This window comes from Podarcis erhardii (genome assembly GCF_964252035.2).
Source record: "Podarcis erhardii genome assembly, chromosome: 8".
NCBI classification, from domain to species: Eukaryota; Metazoa; Chordata; class Lepidosauria; order Squamata; family Lacertidae; genus Podarcis; species Podarcis erhardii.
In genome coordinates this window covers 76,214,116-76,241,025 of record NC_138499.1, presented here as the reverse complement: position 1 = coordinate 76,241,025, position 26,910 = coordinate 76,214,116, and the positions used below count along the sequence as shown (strand labels likewise).

Sequence of the window (26,910 nt, the reverse complement as noted above, 5' to 3'; positions counted from 1 at the left end):
ACTTTTGTCCCATTTTCTAATGTTCCTTTCACACTGTACTCTCCTGTTCTGTCAAATCCTGACCATTATACTGCCATAAATGTCATTCATGCAACAGCAAGCAACAAACGTCACCAGAGATGTTGGTTCTGCCCACCCTCTATGGACATGGGCACTTCTGTTCCCCCATGATTCACCATGTCCCTCTCGTTCTATGTTCTGCCATTCTTCTAGCCTTTACCTTTTGGGCAGGACTTTCTATGCTGAAATATCAGCAGACTTTTTTTATGGCCAGGAAAAACAAAGAGGAAAAGGAAAAAGACACAAGCCTTAAAATGGGTGGGAGTACTGTGCATCACATGGGCAGCTGTGGTGCGAACCTGCGAAATTGGCAGGAAAGTTACCACACAAAACTCCCACAGTTTTCTGGGTTAAGGCTGGGATAGTTCAGTTAGTAGAGAAGTAGAGAATGAGGTTTTAATCTCAAGGTTACGGGTTCAAGCTAGGGCTGCCATACGTTCGGATTTTCTGGGACATTACTGGAAAACAACTTTGGGGTTTGCTCGATTTCGGTGGTTTTCTTAAAAAAAGCTCAACAAATTTGGGATTCGTCTAAAAAATGCTCAACAACTAGGAGTATCCTGGTTTTCACTTTTTAAAATATGGCAACCCTAGTTCGAGCCCCACATTGGATAAAAGATTACTGCATTGCAAGGGGGTGAATCTTCACGGTCCCTTTTACGTCATGTGAAAGCTCAAATGTAATGATCAAATTAACAGTCAGTGAAACACTGGGGAAACCGAATAAACTGCAGTTTATTCTGGCTGACTCAGCTTCTGTTTTTGCTTGTAAGCCAAAAAAATAGCAATTCACATGGTGACTCACTGTGGTGTCCAGAGACCTCAGTATGGCATGAGAAAGCAATATTGTCTACAGCTACGCTTTTACCACATTGATTTTGAGTCCAACCAGACTTGTTAAAGGGGAGTAATCTGCAAACAATAACCTTGAAACAGCGTTCACACTTCGTCATATGCTCTTGAGTCACCCTGCTGTCCCTTTTTATTTTGCCATATGCTCTGCCCAAAACATTTTATTTGGGTTTCCTTATCTTTATTATAATCTGTCCTTATTCAATATTCTCTTAACAAAACCACTCTTTTCTCTTCCAAGACTCTTACTCCTTTCTCTAGCATAGGTGAATGCTTTGAGTATGAGGCCAGTGGCCAGCACTCCCCAAGCAGTTTGTACATGTAACAGAAAAGTTTTTCAAGTTTTTCAATGGAGTGGGGGGAAGCAATTAAATAAGAATGTTGAGGATGAGCTTGTGATGAGAATCAGCATATTATTATTATTATTATTAATAATAATAATAATAATAATAATAATAATAATAATAATAATTTATTTATACCCTGCCCATCTGGCTGGGTTTCCCCAGCCGCTCTGGACGGCTTCCAACAAAACACTAAAATACAATAACCTATTAAATATTAAAAGCTTCCCTAAACAGGGCTGCCTTTAGATGTCTTCTAAAAGTTTGGTAGTTATTTTTCTTTTTGACATCTGGTGGGAGGGCATTCCACAGGGTGGGTGCCACTACTGAGAAGGCCCTCTGCCTGGTTCACTGTAACTTGGCTTCTTGCAGCGAGGAAACCACCAGAAGGACCTTGGCGCTGGACCTCAGTGTCCGGGCAGAATGATGGAGGTGGAGACGCTCTTTCAGGTATACTGGACTGAGGCCGTTTAGGGCTTTAAAGGTCAGCACCAGTACTTTGAATTGTGCTCGGAAACGTACTTTGAGCCAGTGTAGGTCTTTCAAGACCGGTGTTATATGGTCTCGGTGGCTGCTCCCAGTCACCAGTCTAGCTGCTGCATTCTGGATTAGTTGTAGTTTCCGGGTCACCTTCAAAGGTAGCCCCACATAGAGCGCATTGCAGTAGTCCAAGCGAGAGATAACTAGAGCATGCACCACTCTGGTGAGACAGTCCGTGGGCAGGTAGGGTCTCAGCCTGCGTACCAGATGGAGCTGATAAACAGCTGCCCTGTCTCATTCAGATCGAACTCTAATTGCACTTTTTAAATGTATTTGTGTGTGACCAACTGATCACACATGGATGGAAAGAAAGGCAGCATGGACATATCAAGATGGACATTCCAATGCAAATTTGGATGCACATCATCCCCAAAGCTGGTATGCACTTGGAATCCTACTTTAATGCACTAATCTCCTTAACTGAATCAGGGTGAGTATCTTAGAATCCTAGTTAAAAGGTGGGGAAATGCACTTGGTGATTACATATATTTTTAGATGTGGAAAATTCCAGGAATAACTTAGGGCTCAAAAAGATCTCAGACTTTGAGAAAAGCATGATAAAAAGTTGTTTGACCTTGTTCTCATGACAGCTTGATGTATGTTAGTAAAAGAAGGAGAGAGAAACAGCCCTCAATCCTTCCAAAAGAATTGATGTTTTACCTCTCCTGCTACATCGACCAAAAGGTTAGTAAGTATGGGTTTCAGAAAAGAACAATGCAAAGGAAAGGCAGATACTCAAATTATGAAAGAAGCGGATCATTTGTCATGAGCACAGAAAAGAGATGAAAGATAACACAGAACCTTATCCAGTAAACGTTCATGCCAAGGAATATTCTACCATAAGTTGTATGAAAATGATTATTGCAAAGTGCTCTTAAGATTTCTAGAATATAGTAACCGTGCCTTTTTAACATCTCAACAATGTCTTCCATACAATAGCATTTATTTTGCTGTTGTGACACCAGCAGCTTGACTACGATAGGGAATAAATTACTTTTACAAAAGCATCCTTTTCTGTAAAATAACTGCTCATCTCAATTGCATCCCTTCCCAAAGCCATTCCATTGCTTTTCTGTTTAAACAAACAAACACTTTAATTGTTGAACAGGCTATCAGTATTAAGTTTGGCCTCAATAAAACGAAGCACATATATGTTTATTGCAGCACGACTTGTATGCCTTGTGATCTGAGATCGATTTCCAGTTTTTGCTTTATACTAAATGCAGCCAGGGTTGGTGGGGGAATAAATTGCACAACACAGGAAACAGGAGGTTAACCCCTTTTGCCTATATCATTTTCCCTAATGTAAATCAATTTCCTTCAAAGTGCTAATTGCTCTATGGCAGGGAAAATGCAGGCATAAATATATCACACCTGTACTTTCTCCCATGTGGTCGTAAGAGCAGCTTGAGGAAGGCAATTTGGATTTGGGAAAACGGCATAGCAATGTGATTTATATCCTGTCCCACACCATTTTTCCAAGTCACATTAGAGGACACATCCCAGTGGCTTCATTTAGTTGTGTTGTGTTGTTGTGTTGTTTGTTTTATAAAAATGATTAATAATTGCTCTCCTGGTATAACTTATAATTTGACCTCTATGCCAAAATTAAATCACGGTGCAAGACGGTATTGATAGGAATTGTTGTTATTGGCAACTGTTTGTCTCAAGAGACAATGGAGTACGCCTCCAGGGGTGAAGTCAAACTGCTGCATTAACAGCACCAAAGTGATCTCCCCGGGATGCAAGCCTGGGCAGTGTATATGGAGGCCCTGAGCTGTCCAGACAACAAGACTCCCCTCTTGGCCTCGCTGATGTGGTCCAAAGGAAAGCAGAGCAATACGCTTGGCTGCAGGAGTAACTGGAAGAAGACATACAAGGCGCCATCCAACCATCTTAGGGACTCCAGATTTGTGTAGGGTATACTCCTTAGTCTTTTATTCTCCCAAACACATCCCACAAGGCAGAGGTGGTTTAGGAACAGAGTTCTCCTTCTCCTAGATGGGCTTCCTTCCTAGGTTGATGAGCCCCATCTGCCCCTCACTTCCCTCTACAGCACACACAGAAGCCACCTTCTTGATAGTTGGACTCACTATTGGTCTCTTCTGCTCAATCCACCAGATCCTATGTTTGCATGCAGGGGAGGTCCCTAAATTACTGGGGGTTTGAGACCCATTTACTATCCTCACCTGGTTTAGCTGGCCAGTTTAAGCCATTTTCCAGGGTCAGGCTGCTGCTGTGTGCTGACAGCTTCTAGGAGCCACAGGTGAGAGCTGAGTGCCGTGTGGAGACCAAAGGTGGACAAATGACCCCGGAAGGAGCATGACAGGTGCATTAGAGGTATCACCCCTCTCCTAACACCCCATGCACCCCAGATATGGCATGCATATGTTTATATGGTTCTCAATAATTGGACTTTGGGACAAATAAAAGCAATCAAATGTGTGACTGAGACCTCACCTCAACAGTTTCAACCTTCAAAGCAATGCCATTTGATCTTCAATGGGAAGGTCTTTGTAAACAAGTCTGTGAGACCACACAAATCCTTTCCTAACACTGCAGTCTTGAAAGGGCAATATGTATCTAGAAGAAGTGTATATGAGTGGATTGGAGTTCAAGTGAGCTGGCTTGATGCAGATGTATATCTGGATGAGTATCTACATTAAATACCCATTCAGATGGGTCACCTTTACAATGGTATGGGTGGGGGGAAGGGGTGTCACACACACATCCATTCACAATGCAGTGCAAATGGAATTGTGCATCCAGAACCATTCTATTACACTGCACACAAACTGTTGCAATTGATGATGGAAGGACTTATCTGGCCTTCAGAACAAACAACAAGAACCACATTTTCTGAGCCATTTCTCTTCTCATAAGTACCGGACAGATTTAAAAATACAGCATTTGACATTAACTTCCCTTGAAATGGCTAATAAAAAAATAGGAAGCAAAAAGGGATCATAAAACCTATTCATTAATTCCGTTCCTATGGTGAGGTCACGGAGAGGCCAGATTGATTTTTATTAGAATAACAAACTGCAGAGAGTGAATTTCACCTCAAATGTGAAGCTACTGATTGATAACGTGCCCTGAGTTCCATCATTCTACAAAACCTAAAAGACTGTATTATGGGTGAAGAGGGCAAGACACGAAAGGGCTGTTCATGAACTGATTCATTGACATAGCTCTACCTGAACCAATGCCTTATTCATATCAGAAATCAAAGCTAACATCACTGCAATTGTAATGAATGTTTTATGTTTTGTTACTGGCTATGAGACCTGCATTCTCCAAAATTGTCTAAATTGGGGGTGGGATATATACACTGCACAAGTTGATGCCATGAAGGACTTTGAGGCCCTGAGGAAAGCTGAGGTGTTTGAAAGTGTGACACCCAAATTGAGACCCAAATGATCACAAAATCTTCTCTTTAAATACCTGACAATTGTCACAGTGAACTACAGTGGTACCTTGAGTTAAGAACTTAAATCGTTCCGGAGGTCTGTTCTTAACCTGAAACTGTTCTTAACCTGAGGTACCACTTAAGATAATGGGGCCTCCCACTGCCGCCGCGCCACAGCTGTGCGATTTCTGTTCTCATCCTGAAGCAAAGTTCTTAACCCGAGGTACCACTTCTGTGTTAGCAGAGTCTGTAACCTGAAGCGTCTGTAACCTGAAGCGTCTGTAACCTGAAGAGTCTGTAATCTAAGGTACCACTGTATTCCTTGTGATCCACTTTGGATCATGCCTGGGCATTGGAAGAACACAACCCTCCCATATTCCCGAATCCTAGCCAAAATGAGTGTAGCAACATAGAAATATCAACTGTAGACATATGGAGGAACAGAGAAGACTGGAGTCTCTGATAATATTAAACTAAAATTATATTAACAGTTGATTTCAGGAATGAGATAGCCAACTCATTCCTGAAATCAACTGTTAATATAATTTAATATAAAAATAAATACACATATAAAAACTAAGCTTCCTCCCAATGACTTTAACTGCATCTATAGGAACAGGCTCTCATTCCCCTCAAATATTCCTCTCAAACTCCAGAAGAGAAAAGTTTTAATGTTACTAGTCTTCTCTTGCAGCATTGGTGGGATGCAATTTCTATAATCTCTAATTGAATTCTGAGACTAGGGCTGATGGGGGTTGGAATCCAACATAAATGTAAAGGGTATAGAGACCCCTGACCGTTAAGTCCAGTTGCAGACGACTCTGGGGTTGAGGCGCTCATCTCGCTTTACTGGCCGAGGGAGACAGTGTACAGCGAACCCAGAGCAGCGCACGGAAATGCCGTTTACCTTCCTGCCGGAGCAGTACCTATTTATCTACTTGCACTTTGATGTGCTTTCGAACTGCTAGGTGGGCAGGAGCAGGGACCGAGCAACGGGAGCTCACCCCGTCGCAGGGATTCGAACTGCCGACCTTCTGATAGGCAAGCCCTAGGCTCTGTGGCTTAACCCACAGAGCCACCCATGGAGGGCCACAAATTCCCCATCTCTGCTTTAAAGGGAGATGAGCCTACATGCCCCTTCAAGGGGGATTCATTTTCTGTCCCCACTTCAGAAAAACAGGCATCTCCCCCACCACGCTTGGGATATGATCGAGTAGGAAAGCGTGCAAAAAGGAAATATTAGTCAATGCTTCCCATCTTGCATTTCTAAAATAAAAATGAATCCATGCTTGATGTGGAGACTCAAAAAGGTGAGATCCTAGATCCTTACTTAGAATTGTAGAGTTTGAAGGGACTACAAGGGTCATATAGCCCAAGCCCTGAAATGCAGGAATCTTCTGCCCAATGTGGGGTTGAACCCATTACCATGAGACTAAAAGTCTCATGCTCTACCATCTGAGCTGTCCCAGCAGTGATTGAGCAACAATTTTGTTTGAACATATCAATATTCAAGCACCTGTTTTCCAAACCTATTGGATTTTAGTTTTGGCAATATTGAATATTTGCAATCACATTGAAGCAATGATTGTGGAAGAATAGACCCACTGTACAAAAAATGACATTCAGGGCAGTGGGGGGGCCAAGAATAAATATTCCACCTGTTTTTCACAACTTTCTCATTGCCAGCACTTAATATCTGTATAGATTGTTTTGCAGCAGCTAAAACTCCATGCTAACTGCAGATGATATTCATGGTGGATGATTTAAGGGTGGGAATTAAGCATCTGCTCCCTACTAGCAGGATTATTTGTTAAGAATTTTTTTTTTATCACTGAACAGAGCAAGCTTTGAAATAAATATCTGAATGGGAGAAACCATAAATGCTTATGTATCTGCTATCTTCTCATTTAGTGGTAAAGTGTGAAGCGAGCTCTTAAAGGACTGGAGCTGTTTTCTGCCTGCTAAAAATTCAGAGCTAAATTATCCAATGTAGTTATCTTTTTGGCGGCCACAAAATAATGCATAGTTTGGCAAAAAAACAAAACAAAAAAAAACCCACCACAGCTTAATGCCATCATGTGCTTTCTGAAAGCACTAATTCTCTCAGGGTTTCAGGATTCTTAATGGAAATTCTGTGTGATGCCCAGAAAGAGGAATCACGCTGATGCCACCATTAAACATTACTTCATTCAGAGAATCAGAAAAAAAACATATTTACTTGTCCAGTTAATTGCAGAGATCATACCCCAGGAATAGAGTAGGAAGTCCATTAATCACCATGTCATGTTCATTCTACTGACATAATCTGTATTACTTTAAAACGAGTTGCACTCACTTTCCCCTTTTTTTCATATAACAGACATTGCAAAATAACCCTGACATTGCAAAATGTGGAAAAAAATATTTTTGGGTATACACAAAGAAAAATTGGTCTATTATTCCAATATTACTCCATACCAACATGCAGATCTTATGGTCACTATATTACTATATTACTCGTGCTTCTTTTCCTGGGGGCACGCGGGGGCACGCATACCCCTAAACATTTTGTGAATCTAAGCTTTGCCTCGTTGAGGGGCAATATTTCAGTAGTAAAATGAGAGTACCCATATATATATATTGCTAAACAACAAACACTGAATTTTTCATACCAAAACCCTAAATAGGCAACATTGCAGCACTCTCAAGGTGTTGTACACCACACCAACCTTACAGGCTGGGTGGGGCTGATATAAATTTGAGTCTACATCAGGCAGAGAATCCTAGCAAACATCATGTCATTTCAACTTTTTCCTTTATTCCATAGTGTTTGTAATCAAGTTGATGTGACCCAGCCATTAAACTAGATTTAAAAATTTGTAATGGTCATGGCCACCAGCTCTAGGGCACCCCAGAAATGTATCTGAAACAAAACAAGACACCTTAAGATAAAAGAGTGAACATGGACCATGAACCAAACAGGCTAGAAATTTAGATTATCCTCTGATTCCCACAGCTATCCTAATATGCCACCATTATTTTATTTGTCTGATGCAAAACCATTTTCAGCAGCAAGACTGCTGCAAGCAATGTAAAGAACAGGCCCTTGACATAAATCTGCTGGTGCTGATTTATAAGTAGAGATGTCTGTGAGAAATTAAGATGGCGGATTGTTGGGGTCTCGCCAACTTTGCTTGTATGGTGATGGGATTTGCTGCAATGTTGTTGTTTTAAAGGAGGGAAGAGACAGTGGCCCACCACAAAAATGCCAGAATTAAGCCCCCTTGGGCTGCTTAGCCCGGTCCTCTCCAAGTTGACCAGAAGTAAGTCCAAGTCAGTGAGATTTACTGCCAAGCGAGTATGCTTAAAAATACAGCCTCATGTAAAGAACAGTCAGTTCTTGTTCCTAGAAAGAAAATTAGCACAAAACAAAACACCTTCAGCCTTTATCACAAATAAAGTTAGTAGCTAAGAGTAGACACTAACAAATAATATGTTGCAACAGGGGAATGTATAGATTCAATTCTGGTTTTGTTAGAAATGTGCACTCATACATATGAGGTTTGACTATGGAATTTGTACATGGAATAAAATGCAAGAATAGGCATTCCCGAAACCAACTATCTGTTTTTGAGACATCTTGGGCAACATTAACATAATATTTCAAAACCTGAACCCTAAAGTAACTGGCTGCTACTATTTACAGATAGGTAGCCGTGTTGGTCTGCCATAGTCAAAACAAAACAAATTCCTTCCAGTAGCACCTTAAAGACCAACTAAGTCAGTTCTTGGTATGAGCTTTCGTGTGCATGTACACTTCTTCAGATACACTTCTTCAGATACGCATGCTACTATGAACATCAAGGCTCCATAATACTGAATTCCATGGCCTGGAGGAGAAGCACTGAATTTGAACTTTTCATGTATTATGCCTCAGTGCATTTTATATATATATATATATATATATATATATATATATATATATATTCCCAAAGAAAACAGTGCACAGCCTAACATTTGTTTATATCTGGTTTCCATGGAAATTAAAACAAAAAGGTTAGCTATTCCGCAAGCTACTAGCCTTCCAATCACCATGCCAATTCAGGGGTGCAGGATACAGTTCTACTTACAGTGGTACCTCTAGTTACGAACTTAATTCGTTCCGGAGGTCCGTTCTTAACCTGAAACTGTTCTTAACTAGAGGCGTGCTCTGGCTAATGGGGCCTCTTGCTGCTGCTGCGCCGCCAGCACACAATTTCCATTCTCATCCTGGGGCAAAGTTCTCAACTCAAGGTAACTCTTCCAGGTTAGCGGAGTTTGTAACCTGAAGCGTTTGTAACCTGAGGCGTTTGCAACTCGAGGTACCACTGTGTTTAGAAGTTTCTTAACAGTTGCAAAAAAATCTAAAGATCTCTTTTTGTAAAGAACATTCTCAGATTTAGGAAACTAATAACTGAGTTAATCTCTGTTAACTGGTCTAAGATAATTATTAACTGCATTTGTGCCCCAGTTATGATTTGCAAGCAGGAGCTGGAGCTCCCTTCCTATGCAAGCTTTAGTATGCAAAGGATTAACTTAAGCCAACAACAGTGGACTTTGGGCTTTATATTTTCAATGGCACCCTGTGTAGGCCAAAATTTGGTATTCTCCCCTCACCTTCTGTTCTTCATTATTATTGTGGCACCCACTATGGTGCCCTTTTGACATGGTGCCCTCTCAGCTTGGTACCCAGTGCAAACAAACCAGCCACGCTCCCCCAAGTACATCTCTGCAGCCAGTCATGATCTTTGGTATATAGATATTTTGTATTTTGTGAAGTTTATGGTGAGAGTCAGGTTTTAGCCACACTTCCTCTTGTCCTGTCCCTTTCTCCCAGGGAAAATCATCGTTTAGCGCTCAGTTAGAACAAATGGCTATTTGGGATTTTCCCAGTTTGCCATTTGTTCCAATTTATCGCTGAAGAGCAGGTTTTCCCTTCAAAAGGAGTGGGAATACCTCTCAGACCATGCTTTATTTGCACAGCACAAGGAGAAGTGTGGAAGAGACCCCAGTGTCTAGAGCCTGGGAGACCGGGTTCAAATCCCCCACAGACCTATGAAGCTCACCAGATGACCTTGGGCCTGTCAACATCTCTCAGCCTAACCCACCTCACAGAGTTTCGTGGGGATTAAGTGAGGAAGGGGAGAATCATAAATAAAAGAGAAGAAAGTGCATTGGTAAGCCACATAAAGCTGAAAACTGAAGATAAGAAGGAAGTCCTATTTTCCCACATGGCTTCATCTCCAGGCACCTCATTAGTTCCTCCTGACCTAGCCTAGCTATAATTTCTTCTAGGTCAGGCCTGTATGAATGTCAGGTTCCAACCTTACTGTGGATTCCTATTCCACTGATTCCCAGATGTCACTTCCTGTCACCCCACTAATTCCTCAGATTTCCTTCTTCCCTCCAATCCTCTTGCTTGTCTTTCAGTCTATGCAACTTCATTCCTTTGGAGTGTGAGCTTCTCTGTTCTGACCCTGGGCTTTCCAAATCAACCAGTTTGTGAACCTGCCCAAGTGAACTGCTGCCAAATCTGGCTGGGATCATCAGCTCTACTCCCTGCGTGCCAACTTCCAAGAGCAGGCTGCTGAGAGCAGCAGCCTTTTCAACAACGGCAAGTGTTTCTGTACCCTAAAGCAAGCCTGCTGGGTATCGCAATGATTTTCAGAAGTTCCGTTTTACAACTGGCTTTGATGTTTTGAACAACAAAACTGAAACCTTTTGTCTCAGGGATAAGGGGGGGGGAGCCTTGGTTATAAATGTTTGCTAAAATGTCTGGCTGTGATCCTTGCACCCAACACCAGTGTGTCATTTCCTTAATAGACTTGTTCAATGAGAGTTTATCGAAGCGTATCTTTTAATACATGCCATATTTATTCCAGTGAGAAAGGCAGAGAGACGCTAGGTGAATCAGTACGCTGTAAATGTCTGTCGCACAAATGCTAAACTGTTATGTAATGGAATACTAACAAGAGTGCAATGATTTGCAAAACATATAGTTCATACTTGTAACTCAGGACTGAGATGCTCATTTATTTATTTACTTATTTATTTGCTTTTAAAGGTTGAGGAACCTTTATTTGCCCATAGGAGCCACTTTATTCCCAGGGGATAGATGTCATCAATACAGGCACCCTGTATTAGTTCAAGGGTTCCTTCTTTCAGACTGGGATCCTGGGGAAGTGAGGAGATACAGACTCTGAACCATTCATGGTTTGAGCAGAGTTGCTACTTATTGAAAAGAACACACCAAGTAAGGTGAGTCTAGTCTAAGTACAGGTCAGGGCAAGGCAAGGAAGGCAGGGAAAAAGACAACAGGACCTTGGAGAGCTCCCTGATGGCAATAACTCTTTAAGGGAACTATTGCCTTAGCAGCATCTTATGAGACCTTATGAATTCTGCCTGCCCTGATTTCTCCTGTTATTCCTGCACTCTCCAGGGATCTGTCTGTTGCACAAAGGGCCACTGCCCTATTGTGCAGTCACTGACTCCACTCTGTTGGGGTGATGAGGGCTGCCTATGATGTATGTCCTCTGAAGTGGAGACCATGGGCAAGTCTACATCTTCTTGCCAGGATGCTTCAGGAGCAAAGGTGGCAATGGCTTGCGAAGTGCTGTTTCATCTTCCTCTGAGCTGCAATGCAGATTGTGGCCCGGGGGGATTAATAATAATAATAATAATTTTTTTATTTATACCCCGCCCTCCCCGGCCAGAGCTGGGCTCAGGGTGGCTAACACCAGTAAAATGATAATAAAAACATAATAGAGGAGAGAGAGAGAAACAATTTAAAATACAGGTTAAAAATACAATTTAAAATGCAGGGGAGGAAAACATAAGGGTCAGACTGAGTCCAAACCAAAGGCCAGGCGGAACAGCTCTGTCTTGCAGGCCCTGTGGAAAGATGTCAAGTCCCGCAGGGCCATAGTCTCTTGTGACAGAGCATTCCACCAAGTCGGGGCCAGTACTGAAAAGGCCCTGGCCCTAGTTGAGACCAATCTAACCTCCTTGCGACTTGGGATTTTGTACTGTCTGCCCTTCCTGAACATGAAAACTGGCTCTTGGGAATCAACTAGAAATATATATTTTTTAAGGATGCCAGCAACAATGGCAGCTGTATGCCAGTTCTCCCACCTCCCACAATGTTGCTCATGCAGTGACATAATCTTATTATGGATCACCCGCCTCCACCAACACTAGCAGCTGCCAACAGTATGGGACAGGGGATGGTAGGAAATGTCACACTATAGACTTGACACAAAGCTGCCATGTCAAATAGAATAGCTACAGTTCAAAATGCAGGACCCTTTTTTTTCCAGGAGCAGAGACTTCAGCCTAGGTAAAGGTAAAGGGACCCCTGACCATTAGGTCCAGTCGTGACCGACTCTGGGGTTGCAGCAATCATCTCGCTTTATTGGCTGAGGGAGCCAGCGTACAGCTTCTTGGTCATGTGGCCAGCATGACTAAGCCGCTTCTGGCGAACCAGAGCAGCGCACAGAAACGGTGTTTACCTTCCCGCTGGAGCGGTACCTATTTATCTACTTGCACTTTGACGTGCTTTCAAACTGCTAGGTTGGCAGGAGCTGGGACCGAGAAATGGGAGCTCAACCAGTCGCAGGGATTTGAACCGCTGACCTTCCGATCAGCAATCCCTAGGCTCTGTGGTTTAGAGAACAGCACCACCCGCGTCCCACAGCCTAGAGGTGCCTGAATATAACCCAAAGAACCTACTGAAATTCCCAGTTCCTCTGAAGAAAGTAGCATGCAACACCCAAAAGGCCTTGACAGCAATTTGTGTTTTTATTCAGCACATTCAGCTTGAAAAGGGCATGAACAATTAAGTAGCAGCTTGTATAAAAAACATTTTAAGATACTTAGGTTTTACACATTCTCTAGGGAATTCCAGGGAAAACAAGCAAAAAGAAATATCTAATAAACTTAGCATAGATAAATGCAGTCTTATGTGCAACTGTATGTGGAGATGGGGGTACCTCACTTCCAGCTATATATACCTCCTATTGATTGCTGAATGATGTATTAAAATACAAAAAAAAAAAAAAAGTTTTGGAATAACTGACACTGAAAATAACTGTATTAACTGTCATAGCCATTAGAAAGTCAAACAAGTATCAGGGATAAAGAAGAGGGCTACACAAATCTTTTGGGCTATCCACTCTGACCTCAAGGTCTCATACCACCAGCTTGGACCACATGAGTTTACATGTGAAATTAAGATGTTTTGCCCATCGTGTCTCACTTTACACTTGTTTACACTGAATTGCATTTGCCATTTGGAGGAGTTCTTTTGAAGCACTTCACAATTCTTCACTGCTCCCCCCTAACCCTCAGATCATTTATAAATAAATTTAAAAACACATTTCCCAATACTGATCCTTGAAAGACTTTACTTTCAACACCCCTCCTACCAGGAGAACTGTTCATTTTTTCCTGCTCTCTTTTCCCTATTACTTAAGAAGTTCCTGATCCACAAGAGGACCTCATCTCTTGTTCCATGATGGCTAAGCTTATTCCAGAGTCTTTTTTAATGTTCTCGGATGTATAGATAACCTTGAACAAATGGAGTGATCCCTGTTACATATTCTTCAGATAATGTTCACCTCATTTTTTATGTTAGGATTCCTCTCTCCCAGGAATCCAATCTCCCCCTTCATAAAAACCTTGACACCAGTTCATTTTGATCTCATTCCCAAAGAGATTTGTTCAGCCTGATACTCAGTGTGAAGACTTCCTATTCTCAGCACTTGTCTGGTGAACCTTGGCCTCTACTGCAAACAGGCTTTCACCTTCTACTCAAAAGCAATCCGTCACTTCCAAATGGAACAAACTAGGAAGACAAATAAAAATTCAGCACAGCTCAACTCTATTCACACTGTGAATATCTCACAGTATATGATTATGACATTTTACATACTGTGAATAGGAAGCGTATATTAAATAGAAGGGGGTTACTTAAGAATTTTCGTAAAATACACTATATGGTATAATTTTAATAACGCGAGACAATAACAGAAAATGCTTGTAATTGATTTCAGCCCATTTTCTTGACTTGGGAAAACCAAACCAAAACAAAACAAATATTACTCAGTCCCAATTCCTCTGATGACCTCTTGTTAACATAATGACCAGATTGATAACATTAAGATTTTAGAGCCCTGTGCAGATGTCCATTAAATGTTCCAGTACAGATCTGGAAGAGAGATCTAAATTCCTCCACACATTCAAGATTCAATTTGAAGAAGACCTACAGGCTTATGTTGATGTGGAAAAGGCTCCATGAAATACGCAGGCTATAGATACATGGGCACTGGGCATCATCCCAACCCCCCTCCACACACACACTCATATACAATGTCCCTATCTGGGTTTCAGTCCTATCTATATGAGGTGGAATCATATTTTCTTGGATGTGAGGAAATTACAAAAACAGGGAATAAAGAAGTAACGTGAGCAGAAAATTAGTGAATCTCCAAGCCTTCTGTTACAATGTTTTAAATTAGATTTGCTTTAATTATTGAGAATCTATGGCTGCCCTGGGCACTTTTGGAAGGAAGGGTGGGATATAAATTGAATAAATAATAATAAATGATAAATAATTAAGATAACTCTGTTGGGGGGGTGTTTGTAAAAGAGATAGTATGGGGGGGGGAATTCACGTATAGATTCCATTAGCGATCCTGCAAATGCTTTTCTGAAATAATAAGGAAAAGGGCTGAGCACTTCTAACACAGAAGAAAAATGTAAATGAGTCTGGCATACTTGCTTGGAAAACAAAACAAAACACTGTCATCTAATTTAAAGGTTTCCTTTTTGTTTGAAAATTTAGCATCATAAAAATGTAATTAAACTCTAATACAATTAAAACAGTATTAAAAAAATCAACATGGCACGCTGGACTTCTGCTTGAAAATACCAGTCCAAGACACATACAGTTAATTATTGGAAGAAAGAGATCTCTCCTCCTTTAGCAGAATGGTTTTCTAGAGTTTAGGATGAGGCTAAAATGACAAACTAACATGATAGTGCTTCTGGAAGCTTGTTCACTCCAATATCTATCAGTTGAGCCATAGCGCTTTTTGGTAAAGTATTGGAGTGAAAGGTCATAATTAGCAGCAGACAGATAACGATAACGATAACGATAACGATAACGATAACGATAACGATAACGATAACGATAACGATAACGATAACGATAACGATAACGATAACGATATCTTTATTGTCATTGTCCCTTGCAGAACAATGAAATTGAAAACTACATAAAACTACATAAAACTACCACAAAACTACATAAAACTACATAAAACATTCAAAAACGCCTAAAAACTCTAAAACCCCATTTTAAAATACACTATGCTGCGTTTACAACCAGAATTGCATTAGCGTAGAAACTGTTTCTCAGATGCCTAGTCCTCGCTTTTATAACTCTATACCTTCTTCCAGGTACCCGGGTTTGCTGCACTTGTTTGCAGTGTGGTTTGAGAGACTCGCAGCTCACCTGTTGTTCAACACCTGTTTAAAACAGAGCTCCGTTCCTGAGACAACATGTGAGTCTGTTCCCCCCACATACAGACAGAGGACAGAGACATCCAGAATGCAATTGCCTGCCTGTTCAGAACAACACACTTTGCCGTTTCTCCCGATCTTCGAGGAATAGAGGAAGGGAAATCAGTTCCATCCACAATCTCCACAGTCTTTGAAAAGGCTGCCTGTCTGCTGGACTCTCTGTTTCCCCTTTTCTGCAATGAGGATAATGAGCTACATAAGGTTTGTAGATGAAAACCAGCACTTTGACTTGGGCCTGGAGCTGAAAATGTAGAGCTGGAAGTGTAGAAAAGGGCGACCAAAATGATCAAGGGGTTGGAGCAACGACTCTGTTGGAGGACAGGTTGCAACCTTGGGAGCTTTTTAGTTTGGCAGTGTGTGGCGGGGAGGCAAGAGAGAGGGGACTTGATAGAGACATATAAAATTATGTGTGGTGTGGAAAAATAGTTCCCCCCCACTCCCTGGTCTCATAATTGGATGACTCAGTGTCATCAAATGAAGCCAAATATTGGAAAACAGATAAAAGGAAGTACTTGTGGCACAGTGCAGACGTAGGTTATGTAATTTCCTAGCAAAAGATGTAGTGATGGAAACCAACAGGAATGACTTTAGAAGAGATGAATAGCCATTTTGGCTAGTAGCCATGATTGCCTTAATCCTCCATGAATCTGAACAAAATTCACGGAGGATTAAGGTAATCATGGTGTGGCGTTTGCCCTCCTAGGTGTGTGACATCATACTGGGTTCATAAGGAAAGGGTTAAATGACCAACCAATAGGAACCCAAGAAGAGAAGTTAGAGTTGTTAAGAAGTTAGTCTGGGATTAGAGAAGAGAGAGGGAGGATAAGTCTGTAAGTTGGGCTAGTTTGATGTTTCTCCATGTGAACCAGGAATTGACCTCTCTAGATGACAAAATGACTTTTCCTTTCTTATCTCTGCACCTGCGATCTTTTGGGTGATGCAATGTTGTTAGGCAGTTGAGTGCACATGCATACTCTGTTTCCCTCCCTCCCTCCCTCCCACCTACCCTCCACACAGTCCTGGGGTGCTGGCAACCCATGCTACACCACTCCCTGAGTGAGTACTGTTGCACACAGGTTCTGCTTTCAGGCCTCCCATAGACATCTGACTTGCCATTATGAGAAGAGAACACTAGATGGGCCTTTGGTCTGATTCAGCAGGGCTGGTCAGATGTTCTTATGTCTTCATTCAATTTGCTGCATTAAATGTAAAGATAAAGGTACATCCAGTCGCAGACGACTCTGGGGTTGTGCGCTCATCTCACTCTATAGGCTGAGGGAGCCAGCGTTTGTCCGCAGACAGCTTCCGGGTCATGTGGCCAGCATGACTAAGCCGCTTCTGGTGAACCAGAGCAGCACACAGAAATGCTGTTTACCTTCCCGCTGGAGCGGTACCTCTTTATCTACTTGCACTTGACATGCTCTCGAACTGCTAATTGGGCAGGAGCTGGGACCAAACAATGGGAGCTCACCCCATCACGGGGATTCAAACCGCCGACCTTCTGATCGGCAAGCCCTAGGCTCTGTGCTTTAGACCACAGCGCCACCCGTGTCCCGTGCATTAAATGTAGGGATGTGCAAACCCAGTCCCTTTACTTTCATGGATATTTCCACTTTTCGGGACAACATCAGTGCACATTCAGGATGCTTATCTGCAGAAGCAGATATATTATTTCTCTGCTATAGTGGCTCTGAATAATTTCCGTGCCTCACATATGTATTCTACCTGAAACTTCACATTGTGTTGCCTATTCAAAAGCAGAGATAGGAGTGCAGTTCTTACAAATTATTCTTCACATTACACAGGCAATTGGCTTAATTGTACATGATCGTCTCTATTTAAAAGCACGGACAAGGAAATAAATTTATGCAGATCTGAATCATTATTGGACATAACTATATCCTGTTTCTCATTCAAAAACAAGGTTTATGAATACAGAACTGAATCATTGCTGAGGTTCACATGTGCAACTGGCCTAACTGTGAAATAGCTTGAAGAATCAAAGCACTGTTTTGTAGATAATATTTAAAATATTTGCAGAATTATTAATTTCATAAATCATCTCAGAAATAAGTCCCACAAGTTCAGTGGAGTTTACTCTCAAACATTAGACATGCATAGGTTTGTGTAGTAACTGTATTCTCTGATATTTCTACACTTGATCACACAGCAGATCACAAGTTCCATACCATTTCTAACATATCTAGGTTAAGCACTATTCTGTTTTTGCTCTATATTCTTCCTAGTATGTCTCACCAAATGTGCCATCTGAAATTTTATAGTCTAGAGGGGAAAAGGTCAAGCAGCCGACTTTTATTTCCTTTATCTCTCCATCAATATTTGCTCAGCACATTTTTATGAAGGAACATGATGTCGTATTAGCCCGTCATTCTAAGTGCTAAACTAATTATATTACTAATTACTGTAAAGGTCATGTGTGAGATTCAGGGGAATGTACTAAACAGTAAATGAGTTGCTATTATTTGCCAGCACAAAGACTTTTAAATCCTTGCTATAAATAGTTTTTCCTTTCAATTCCCAAGCAGAGCAAATTATATGTTATCGTTTTTTTTAAGCTTCAACAGTACTTGAAATCAATACAAATGATGCAAAAGATACCCATTTCACTACTAGAGTCGCTGATGAAGTTCACTAATATTGGGTTTATAATACAGATTTTCAGAGCTCATAATAACACTTGTTCTTATTGCTCTTTGTCCAAAACTCTTAATCCATTTCTAATTAATAATGAGGTATATTTCCAAATGATATCCCACTTTTGCATCAATTCATTAAGCATCCATTCATCCAGGTCAGTGGGGTCAGTAGATGCTGCTTCTGCCTGCCTAGATATTGATAGCTTTAACCCTTGATCTTGATGAGACACTGTCCTGTCTCCCTATCAGCTAGTATTGCGTGTCGAGGTCCCCAGGGCCACCCCAATAACTCACACATAACACAGAATTTTTGTTTAAGATTTTTGGCATAATTTTGGCCACAACTTTATTAAAATACAAATTTGTGAGTGGTTGCTTAGGCATTGGTTGCGACTATCTGCCCCCACCATGGGGGACAGACTGACATTCCGCACGATGCGAAAGTCAGAAAAGGGGAATACACTTGGGGGTAGCGACGGAGCAGGGAACCTGCCCTCAGCCCTCCCCAAATGCAACCAGGAGCTCATTGCTATGGCCCGAGCCCCCTTGTTAGAGTGGACAAGAAATAGTTAGCCCCGATTCCTTTAACAGACTCCCTTGCAGCAGCAGCATTAGAGGGACAGGCATGCCCCTCAACCAACCAAACCATAAACCAATGCCTAACCACAAACCTTACAAGTTGTGACAATTTGCTACGCAGTAGGCAAAAACCAAATGGCCCCAGCCAATCAGCCAGATGGACAAAATTCCTACTGGGCCCCTGCCCCAAGAGCAGACGACCCCATGACAGGCATAGCAAGGTCAAAGCGAACAACCCTATTCTAGGGAGGGAGGGACGGGCAATCCGATGCACAGGCGAAAAGAGGAAGCCCTAGCCTTGTGCAAGGAGTTTTAGCATTTCTGGCTGTCAATCAATAAATGGCAACATTAACTTCTTCCCAACAACAAGGGAAGCTCCAATCGCATCAGTGGCCAACAATTAATTAGCCCGCCCCCACCACAACACGTGCTCTCCATGAAGGAGAACACGCTTTCCCATTGCCTGGTTGGGGAACGGAGCTTCCCGTTTCCACTATTCCTATTTGGAAGCCCTATGTCACTTACAGCAACAGGGTTCATTCCATTTGATGGGAAAGTTTTGGGGAATGAAGGATGCAGCCCATGGTATCATGGGTAACACTGGCACCCCTCCCCACAAGTGCCAATGCTGTCAAATCAGCTGACATCCCCTCCATTTCCATATTGCAGCAGCCAATCAGGAGCCATGGCATCTGGAATCATAATGCACAACACACAAGGGTACCCTGCGGTTGCTTAGGATCTACAATTCCAAAGTGGCATTGCCCAAATGTTCCAGAATGTTACCAGCTAATTCAGAACTAATAAGAACAACCCAGCAACTCTCATCATTTTTAGCCCAGATGTAATTCAGGTGGAGGAGGGATTCATACATCTCAACAAGAGGTGGCACATTGGCCAATGTTAGAAGAACTGCAAGGCAGCATCTGTCTATTGAAGGCACGTCCAACTCCCAAGAGACTGTGATCTACTCCCATTATAAAAAAAACTGGCAGTGATCTACCTGTTGACATGAGAGGGAGGGGGAACATGCATGGGGTGGGTGGGTGGGTGGAAAGGGAGGACAGACCAATGTTGTTGAGCTTTTTAAGGGGAGGAATGACAATCATCGTATCAACAATCGACATCGACAAACGCAAAACGCGCAAACACATTACGCCATGGAGGAACAGAGACAGGGGTCGGAAACATTCATTTAACTGTTATTTTAACCCCACAATCGATAAGGGTCCCATGATCGACAGTGATCTACCAGGAGCACCCAGGGATCTCTGTCGATCGCAGTCGACCGGTTGCACATGTCTGGTCTATTGCATCTTCTAATAAGCAAAAGAACCACCAGGGTTAACAACGAACAAGTCCATTGTGTTTACTACAGATAAGACCATTTACCATCTTCCTTAGGTTTCAAACACTTTGATTATTACTGTTACTATAATATATTTCACAGTGGAACAGTCTGCTTTAGGAGATGGCGGACTAGCCTTCCTTGGAAGTTTTTATGCAGTGGTTGGATGAACCTCTGTCAGGGATGCTTTAGTTGAGATTCTTGCATTGCAAGGGGTTGGACTAGGTAATGCACAGGGTCCTTTCCAACTCTACAATTCCATGAGTCTAAGTAACCACTGTACAGGCCTTATTATAACTATTATTAGTTTATTTATATCCTGCCTTTCTCCCTGACCAGTGGCAGACTTTGGGTTTTCAAATTTCAGTGGCACCTTGTGCAATGCTAAAATTGCCTCCACCTCTCATCCCATTCTACAACATTGTTGTGGTGTCCCCTGCAGTACAGCACCCAGTGCGGCCAAACCAGTTGAACTACCCTAAAACCACCTCTGCCCTGAGAAGGACTCAAGACAGCTTACAAATAAAGTAAGAAAAGCTACAAACAGTCCTTTAAAAAGCATTAAACATTAATAGAATTAAAACATGCCCTCTCTCTCCATATATATATATATATATATTTACATTGAAAACAATGAAAACAGCATTAGCTCCACCAGCTTAAGCCCTGCCATATGTGTGTGTTTGTGGCAATTATTGCAGCTCTCTTGTTCTTTGCCAGCTATTGCATTATTCCTACCTTAAGGCCACCACATGAGAAGGTACTTGAAGAGCTTCTGAATTATATATATATATATATATATATATATATATATATAGTCAAGTGTATTTGTCCTTTGTGGCTGCAATTCAATAAAGCTATAAGCCCACATGGGAAATAATTGTCGAAACAGCCAGGGGTTTCTTTGGAGCTTCCGCTGCAGCTGGAAAGGCAAGGCAGGTTTTACTTAAAATTTAATCTAAAGAATTGGTTGGTTTGCCAGTGTATGTTTAGTTATTCAGAATTTTCCTCATTTATTTTCACTGCAGTCTCAAGGATGTTTGAAAACTGCCAATGGCCTGTGGGTGGCAGTTTTAAGCATCGTTTGACTGGGGTGAAAAAGTTAAATGCTTTGAGAACTAGTATTCTAACAACCAGGTAAAGGTAAAGGGACCGCTGACAGTTAAGTCCAGTCATGAGTGACTCTGGGCTTGCGGCGCTCATCTTGCTTTACAGGCCGAGGGAGCCGGCGTTTGTCTGCTCCACAGACAGTTTTTCCGGGTCATGTGGCCAGCATGACTAAGCCGCTTCTGGCGCAATGGAACACCGACACCAGAGCAGAGCACAGAAACACCGTTTACCTTCCCGCCGCAGTGGTACCTATTTATCTAGGTTGGCAGGAGCTGGGACTGAGCAACGGGAGCTCACTCCATAGCGGAGATCTGAACCACCAACCTTTTGATCGGCAAGCCCAAGGCCCAAGGCCAGGATTTACATCCAAAAGTCACACCTAAACCACACAAAATCATAAACTTCCTAAATGCTACAGCAGGTATCATGAACCTTTTTAGAGTGCGGCACCAGCCACAACATGTCTGCCATGGGGATGATGGTGTAACACAAAATAGGAGAGAGAGTACAATGGTGAAGTTTTCCCCACAAGTTTATTTCTATATGGGAAAAGGTTGAACCTGTTGAATTTCTGCTTGGGGTCCTGAGGTTTGCCATTGCCTGGTGTCCAAACAACTCACTCAATCACCACTTCACTTATTGACTAAAAATGGTGACAGGTGGGGCCAGCCAAGCTTGCTCTTTTTGCAGAAATCATTTAGAAGGGTGCCTACACATCTTGCTTCATAACTTTCTTTCTAGGAGGGCTAGAAACATACTCTAAAAAAAGAAAGAATGTCACTGCAGGTGCCATGGTGCCTGCTACTGCCAGGCTGGCAACTCCTCAGCTACATAATGCACATGGACTGCATAATGAAGTCCTGGTGACCTTGGCATGCAGTATTCTGGGACACAGAAGCCTGGTCAACAGAGTCACACATTCATCACTTGACAAGTAGAATATCAAATGTATGCCTGGCTGAGCCATTATAGATCTAGCACCACAGATAGGATTTACAAATCACCTGCTGTCACCTCAAAGGCAATAATTTTCTGTGCAGTTGCTTCAAATGTTTATCTATCAGTTATCAAACACTGAGTAATTTAATTAAGAATAATTATAATACACATGGATGTTTTTCGACCAGATTGACATCCATGCCTGGCATTACTCTTTCTTACAGGACTGCACCCACAGAATCATTCTGATGATCAATGTCAGAAGATTTAGTTCCATTTCTACTAATGCACCATTCACCAATATGCCAGGTCAGCATAGTGCAGAACTGTACATCATTTTAAAAGTGTGAGCCCTTGGGGAAACCCTATACAGTATTATGTTCATAGATGGTGCCACATACATTTAAATTGCACCAAAACTCTTGCATAAAAGTGGCTTAAGATTCATTTTGATTCGTTCTCCCACACTTACCATTTAGACGAGATCCACAAACATAATTGAGCCATTCCATTTTAACAAGATCCACAACTTACCACAATCTTCCGATTCCCTACTCAGCCAGGTGGTAGTTGATTGGCCTTTGCCCAGAAGGGTCAAGTGAAATTTGTTGAAGACCTCAAGTCATAGAGATGACAGTCAAGATATCCAATTTTTCAGTGACCAAGAAGCACATCTCTCAGTTGCAAGGAAACGACAGTATGTATTCTTCTCCCTGGAAATAAAAAAATAAAATTAAGTAAAATGCTGTTCTAGAACAGCAGCAGCTGCGTAGTTAAAAAAGAAAAAAGGCTAAGGGGAAGGAAACAGAGAAAGAATATAAAAACTTAGGAGAGTTCATTTCCATATGGAAAGCTGGGAAGAAAGGGGCTACAGCTTGATGGCAGTGCATGCAAATTTTCTGCAGTTCAATATATGGCATCACTAGTTAAAATAAAACCAGGTAGCATATGATATGAATGATCTCTGTCAGATCCTCAAGAGCCACTGTCAAGTCAAAGTCTAAGCCACAGGTCTAGTCTGCCTGTTTTTCATTTGAATTAGGAGCAGGTTTCTATAGAACTATCAAAATTCAGAGATTAAGTAATGCATATGTTAAATTACTCTGACAACAAAAATAGCTCTAGTTTACCTTGCAAATGGAAAATAAGTGCATGCCAATGAACAGCATATTGCCAGATTATAATATAGATCATGATGAACCAGAAATTTTGTAAATATACTGAGCTATCAGTGTTGTGTAGAGGATCTTTCAGAGTTATAAATGACACATGGAGAGAAATTTTAAATTCCTAAACGGTGGAAAAAAGATAGCAACATCCACAATAACTAATAGGCTTCTAAAGTGTAATCCAACACGTGCGGCTTCGGGGCTTGTTCTTGCATGTCAAAAGTACTTCAAGCTCCTCTGATAAGGTTTTATGAGCACAACACTATACAGTAGTCAACACTGCTGCAGATAAAGAGTACATGTCCAGGAACTCCTCACAAGTGCTGTCAAATAATTAGCTCAGTGTCCTTGACATAATTACTCTGATAGGGAGTACATACATGCATATTTGAGATAGGTGAATTCTTACTTAACCAAGCAGGAGATAAAATATGCTGCATTATTCTGACCTCTAAGAAAATAAAATGGCTACAGACAGGGAGGGGAAGGGAGGGAGGGAGGAAGGATATCAGAGCACCTCCAAGAAGTTTCACATGTATTCATTTTCTTCCTTATTCTCTCAGTCCTCCTTGAATGAAAACTCCCCACCAATTTTGCCACTGCTTTCGTAGATCCCAATGACTAAGTTTCCAGTTCATCAGGTAAATAGGAAAACTTACCCCTGTGTGAGTGTGTGTGCGCACACGACCCACACATACAACGATCTTGAGTTTGGACACTGTGATTAAATATACCAAGACAATGTGTCAAAGTAACTGGGTCACCAACAGAGACTTAGAAATCTGCCTGGATGTAGCCAGTGGAGTTCTTCACTATTTAATTAAACCTCATTACAGTATAAAACGTGTTCTCCCTAACAGAGAGCACATGTTGCGGTGGGGCCTGCAGGCCACCCCATTGTTGCTGGTTGTATGTTTGGCGGGACTCAGCAGTGATTGGCCAAATTGGGTCACTGGGGAGATTAATTTGTTGCCAATTTGGGGGAGGGGTCAGAGGTTTTAAATGCTGGACTCCCAGCTCTGACCGTCCTCTTGGGCTCCTTGCACCGGATCACGCGCCCACCCTCCCTGAATTGGGGGGGGGTGTTGTTTGCTTTGACCTTGCTATGCCTGTCATAGGGTCATCTGCTTTTGGGGCAGGGGCCTGATAGGAATTTTGTCCATTTGGCTGATGGGCTGGTGCCATTTGGTTTTTGCCTACTGCATAGCAAATCATCACAACTTGTAAGGTTGGTGGTTAGGCATTGGTTAAAATTGGTTGTGGAGGGGTAAGTGCCTACCCCTCCAATGGTGGTGCGGAAAGGGAATTCCATTAAAGGAATCCAGGGGCTTCCCATCCTTTTCGTCCTAGTCCCTGGCATCGGACTTGGGCTGGGCAAGCCACCAGGAACATGTGGGTGAGAAGTGAGGGACCAGAGGGACCAGAATCCGAGACCTAGGAGAAGAGTTGGTAGAAGAAGATTGGGAGAAATTTAAAGACTATTTACAGAAATATTGTAAAATTAAGGAATGTTAGAAGGATGCTGGAATGAAGTTATGTGGTTTTAGCAGTAAATGTTATAAAGGAGTATTTAAAGATGGATTGTTAACAGGTGAGAATGTAAAGTTATAATATATTAAGATAAACTATTAGGATAAAAGCAAAAATGGAAAGGATTTGCTGAAATAATTAATTGAACTAGAATACAAAAAAGGGAGGTGCGAGGAGATCAGGGAAACAAGTAAATGAAAGTTAAGATATGGAAAGGTTGATTTGTTTTTAATTGTTTTTTACCTTTTTGTGTTTTGTATTTCTCCCTTCTTTTTCTTTTCTTTTTTATTATTGTATTTTTTTTGAAATCTTAATAAATATTATTTTTTTAAAAAAGAGAGAAGTGAGGGACTGATGCCCAGCTTCATTTCTCCTGAATATTTGTTTCCCTGACTGGCTTCCACTGGAATCCGGAAGGCCAGCTCTGTCCCTGGGGGCAAGGACAGATAGTCACAACCAATGCCTAAGCAACCACTCACTAGTGTGTATTTCAATAAAGTTGTGGCCAAAATCATGCCAAAAACCTTAAACAAAAATTGATGTGTGATGTGTGAGTTATTGGGGTGGCTTGGGGACCTCGACACGCAAATACATCTGTATGAGTCAAAATTGCTACACATGCTGAGTATCACAGGGAGGCCTGAACATTCAACTGCAGGCAGTATCAAGTGAAAGCATCTAGAGGGGCTCAGAAGTTCAGGGAACATTTCTATGGGGTTGGAAGCCGTTGACGAAGCAGAAGGCCACAATAGCCATTTTCACATCTGCAATGGTTTTTCAGCATTTATAGTTCTGTATCCCTAAATTTTGGTGCCTATTTCATTCCTTCAGTATAGTGGCCATGATCCACTAATGTTATGGCCCCAAGGAGTGTGCACAGCGTCCTTCAATTATTAATAATGGCACATAAATATACCCTGCAACTCCCATCTGCAACAACCAGCAATGGGAGTTCCATGCATGCGTGAAACTCTAGATCACACCAATGCTTCCAAGGACATCATCAGGCAACAAATGTTAACGAATGCATATTATTTTCTGCAGTTGCACAAAATGTCTTGCAAGCAAGCAATTGAAAATGGATTATAAACAATACCTTCCTTTCCTCTCTGTCAATCAACTTTTACTATAAACCTTTTTACTAAGAGGCTGAATTATTTTTAATTTGGTGGTGGTGAAGTCAAAGGAGGAAGAAGCTGCCTTTACACACACACACACACACACACACACACACACACATTTATTCAGTAATGCATGAATGACAAGGTTTTCTATGAAGACATTACTAATTTAGTTTGTGGAAAAATTCAGAGCAATTTTAAAACAAGATTGGAATGGCTATTTTACTTCCTTTAGCTATGCTTTATTTTGAAATGTTTATGGTACTACTTTTTTGAAAATTTTGCTGCGTTAAATGTATACAGTGGTACCTCAGTTTAAGAACAGTCCTGTTTATTAATGATTCGGTTTATGAATTCTGCAAAACTGGAAGCAGTGTTCTGGTTTGCGAACTTTACCTCAGTCTACAAACGGAATCCGAACAGTGGAAGGCCTCATTAGGGAAAGCGTGCCTTGGTTTAAGAATGGATTTGGTTTAAGAACGGACTTCAGTTCATAAACCGAGGTACCACTGTATTTTATACTTGACCTCCTCCATAATGCCTTTAAAAAAAAAAAAAAAACCTTTAAGAGAATATTGTATTTTTCTGTTAATTGTGTTGCTTTGGAGGTATATTTTATATTCAATCTTCTGTAATGTTTTATTTTGTGATGT

The 26,910-nt window shown here is 41.6% G+C and overlaps 1 protein-coding gene across 6 annotated transcripts in view; it reads right to left on the bottom strand.

Moving 5' to 3' along the window:
- Nucleotides 1-26,910, bottom strand: part of CDH18 (cadherin 18) — a 634,566-nt gene that overhangs the window by 254,412 nt on the left and 353,244 nt on the right. For all 6 annotated transcript variants that reach the window (XM_081873024.1, XM_081873021.1, XM_081873022.1 and 3 more), the window contains one exon: nt 22,972-23,150. The gene's annotated coding sequence lies outside the window, so the exon portion shown is untranslated. The remainder of the gene's footprint in view (nt 1-22,971; nt 23,151-26,910) is intronic.